This window comes from Schistocerca gregaria, unplaced genomic scaffold (genome assembly GCF_023897955.1).
Source record: "Schistocerca gregaria isolate iqSchGreg1 unplaced genomic scaffold, iqSchGreg1.2 ptg000386l, whole genome shotgun sequence".
Taxonomy (NCBI): Eukaryota; Metazoa; Arthropoda; class Insecta; order Orthoptera; family Acrididae; genus Schistocerca; species Schistocerca gregaria.
The window spans coordinates 927860-932615 of record NW_026061828.1 but is presented as its reverse complement, the minus strand read 5'-3'; positions in this window follow the sequence as shown (position 1 = coordinate 932615).

Here is a 4756-nt window from a genome sequence, read left to right as displayed (position 1 = left end):
CACTTTTCACATTCTCCCGTGCAGCTCGGCTGCTTGTCCTAGTTTCATGCAGAATCTTAAGGTCCTAGCTCATGTCCAAGGCACCAAAGCCAGCTAAAAAGTCAATAATCGATACCTAAAACTTGAATTGTACTACTTCTTACTGGCTATTACATCAACTTAGAAGCTTCATCTGTGTTCTACTATGGTGCTTTTAGTGTCTCAGCATAGCGCAGCACGAGACATAGCATTGCAGACGATAAGTACCACCGTTTCAGAGAGAAGAGCGGCCAATGTGACAATCTGGCTTTAAGTCGATTCGATAACAAATGACGAAAACGGACGGATTTCTCAGGTTTTTACTACATATGAACACTTTTCAAATTCTCCCGTGCAACTCGGCTGCTAGTCCTCCTTTCATGCAGAATCTTAAGGTCCTAGCTCATGTCCAAGGCATCAAAGCCAGATAAAAAGTCAATAACCGATACCTAAAACTTGAATTGTACTACTTCTTACTGGCTATTATATCAACTTAGAAGCTTCATCTGTGTTCCACTAGGGTGATTTTAGTGTCCCCGCATGCCGCAGCACGCGACATAGCTTTGCAGACGATAAGTACAACCGTTTCAGAGAGAAGAGCGGCCAATGTGACGATCTGGCTTTAAGTCGATTCGATAACAAATGACGAAAACGGACGGATTTCTCAGATTTTTACTACATATCAACACTTTTCACATTCTCCTGTGTAACTCGGCTGCTAGTCCTCCTTTCATGCAGAATCTTAAGGTCCTAGCTCATGTCCAAGGCTCCAAAGCCAGCTAAAAAGTCAATAATCAGTAGCTAAAACTTGAATTGTACTACGTCTTACTGGCTATTACATCAACTTAGAAGCTTCATCTGTGTTCTACTATGGTGCTTTTAGTGTCTCCGCGTACCGCAGCATGCGACATAGCTTTGCAGACGATAAGTACAACCGTTTCGGAGAGAAGAGCGGCCAATGTGACGATCTGGCTTTAAGTCGATTCGATAAAAATGACGAAAACGGACGGATTTCTCAGGTTTTTACTCTATTTGAACACTTTTCACATTTCCTGTGTAACTCGGCTGCTAGTCCTCCTTTCATGCAGAATCTTAAGGTCCTAGCTCATGTCCAAGGCACCAAAGCCAGCTAAAAAGTCAATAATCGATACCTAAAACTTGAATTGTACTACTTCTTACTGGCTATTACATCAAATTAGAAGCTTCATCTGTGTTCTACTATGGTGCTTTTAGTGTCTCCGCATACCGCAGCACGCGACATAGCTCTGCACACGATAAGTACAACCGTTTCAGAGAGAAGAGCGGCCAATGTGACGATCTGGCTTTAAGTCGATTCGATAACAAATGACGAAAACGGACGGATTTCTCAGGTTTTTACTACATATGAACACTTTACACATTCTCCCGTGCAACTCGGCTGCTAGTCCTCCTGCATGTAAAATCTTAAGTTCCTAGCTCATGTTCAAGGCACCAAACAAGAGTAAAAAGTCAATAACCGATTCCTAAAACTTGAATTGTACTATTTCTTACTGGCTATTACATAATCTTAGAAGCTACATCTGTGTTGTACTATGGTGCTTTTAGTGTCTCCGAATACCGCCGTTCGCGACATAGCTTTGCAGACGATAAGTACAACCGTTTCAGAGAGCAGAGCGGCCAATGTGACGATTTGGCTTTAAGTCGATTCGATAAAAATGACGAAAAAGGACGGATTTCTCAGGTTTTTACTCTATTTGAACACTTTTCACATTCTCCCGTGCAACTCGGCTGCTAGTCCTCCTTTAATGCAGATTCTTAAGGTCCTAGCTCATGTCCAAGGCACCAAAGCCAGCTAAAAAGACAATAATCGATACCTAAAACTTGAATTGTACTACTACTTACTGGCTATTACATCAACTTAGAAGCTTCATCTGTGTTCTACTATGGTGCTTTTAGAGTCTCCGCATACCGCAGCACGCGGCATAGCTTTGCAGACGATAAGTAGAACCGTTTCAGAGAGAAGAGCGGCCAATGTGACGATCTGGCTTTAAGTCGATTCGATAACAAATGACGAAAACGGACGGATTTCTCAGGTTTTTACTACATATGAACACTTTTCACATTCTCCCGTGCAACTCGGCTGCTAGTCCTCCTTTCATGCAGAATCTTAAGGTCCTAGCTCATGTCCAAGGCACCAAAGCCAGCTAAAAAGTCAATAATCGATACCTAAAACTTGAATTGTACTACTTCTTATTGGCTATTACATCATCTTAGAAGCTTCATCTGTGTTCTACTATGGTGCTTTTAGTGTCTCCGCATACCGCAGCACGCGACAAAGCTTTCCAGACGATAAGTACAACCGTTTCAGAGAGAAGAGCAGCCAATGTGACGATCTGGCTTTAAGTCGATTTGATAACAAATGACGAAAACGGACGGATTTCTCAGGTTTTTACTACATATAAACACTTTTCACATTCTCCTGTGTAACTCGGCTGCTAGCCCTCCTTTCATGCAGAATCTTAAGGTACTAGCTCATGTCCAAGGCACCAAAGCCAGCTAAAATGTCAATAATCAGTAACTAAAACTTGAATTGTACTACTTCTTACTGGCTATTACATCAACTTGGAAGTGTCATCTGTGTTCTACTATGGTGCTATTAGTGTCTCTGCATACCGCAGCCCGCGACATAGCTCTGCACACGATAAGTACAACCGTTTCAGAGAGAAGAGCGGCCAATGTGACGATCTGGCTTTAAGTCGATTCGATAACAAATGACGAAAACGGACGGATTTCTCAGGTTTTTACTACATATGAACACTTTACACATTCTCCCGTGCAACTCGGCTGCTAGTCCTCCTGCATGTAAAATCTTAACTTCCTAGCTCATGTCCAAGGCACCAAACAAGGGTAAAAAGTCAATAACTATACCTAAAACTTGAATTGTACTATTTCTTACTGGCTATTACATCATCTTAGAAGCTAAATCTGTGTTCTACAATGGTGCTTTTAGTGTCTCCGAATACCGCCGTTCGCGACATAGCTTTGCAGACGATAAGTACAACCGTTTCAGAGAGCAGAGCGGCCAATGTGACGATTTGGCTTTAAGTCGATTCGATAAAAATGCCGAAAACGGACGGATTTCTCAGGTTTTTACTCTATTTGAACACTTTTCACATTCTCCCGTGCAACTCGGCTGCTAGTCCTCCTTTCATGCAGAATCTTAAGGTCCTAGCTCATGTCCAAGGCATCAAAGCCATCTAAAAAGTCAATAATCAATACCTAAAACTTCAATTGTACTACTTCTTACTGGCTATTACATCAAATTAGAAGCTTCATCTGTGTTCTACTGTGGTGGTTTTAGTGTCTCCGCATACCGCAGCACGCGACATAGCTTTGAAGACGATAAGTACAACCGTTTCAGAGAGAAAAGCGGCCAATGTGACGATCTGGCTTTAAGTCGATTCGATAACAAATGACGAAAACGGACGGATGTCTCAGGTTTTTACTACATATGAACACTTTTCACATTCTCCCGTGAAACTCGGCTGCTAGTCCTCCTTTCATGCAGAATCTTAAGGTCCTAGCTCATGTCCAAGGCACCAAAGCCAGCTAAAAAGTCAATAATCGATACCTAAAACTTGAATTGTACTACATCTTACTGGCTATTACATCATCTTAGAAGCTTCATCTGTGTTCTACTATGGTGCTTTTAGTGTCTCCGCATACCGCAGCACGCGACAAAGCTTTCCAGACGATAAGTACAACCGTTTCACAGAGAAGAGCAGCCAATGTGACGATCTGGCTTTAAGTCGATTTGATAACAAATGACGAAAACGGACGGATTTCTCTGGTTTTTACTACATATGAACACATTTCACATTCTCCCGTACAACGCGGCTGCTAGTCCTCCTTTCATGCAGAATCTTAAGGTCCTAGCTCATGTCCAAGGCACCAAAGCCAGCTAAAAAGTCAATAATCGATACTTAAAACTTGAATTGTACTACTTCTTACTGGCTATTACATCAACTTAGAAGCTTCACCTGTGTTCTACTATGGTGCTTTCAGTGTCTCCGCATACCGCAGCACGCGACATAGCTTTGAAGACGATAAGTACAACCGTTTCAGAGAAAGGAGCGGCCAATGTGACGATCTGGCTTTAAGTCGATTCGATAACAAATGACGAAAACGGACGGATTTCTCAGGTTTTTACTACATATGAACACTTTTCAAATTCTCCCGTGCAACTCGGCTGCTAGTCCTCCTTTCATGCAGAATCTTAAGGTCCTAGCTCATGTCCAAGGCACCAAAGCCAGCTAAAAAGTCAATAATCGATACCTAAAACTTGAATTGTACTACTTCTTACTGGCTATTACATCATCTTAGAAGCTTCATCTGTGTTCTACTATGGTGCTTTTAGTGTCTCCGCATACCGCAGCACGCGACAAAGCTTTCCAGACGATAAGTACAACCGTTTCAGAGAGAAGAGCAGCCAATGTGACGATCTGGCTTTAAGTCGATTTGATAACAAATGACGAAAACGGACGGATTTCTCAGGTTTTTACTACATATGAACACATTTCACATTCTCCCATCCAACGCGGCTGCTACTCCTCCTTTCATGCAGAATCTTAAGGTCCTAGCTCATGTCCAAGGCACCAAAGCCAGCTAAAAAGTCAATAATCGATACTTAAAACTTGAATTGTACTACTTCTTACTGGCTATTACATCAACTTAGAAGCTTCATCTGTGTTCTACTATG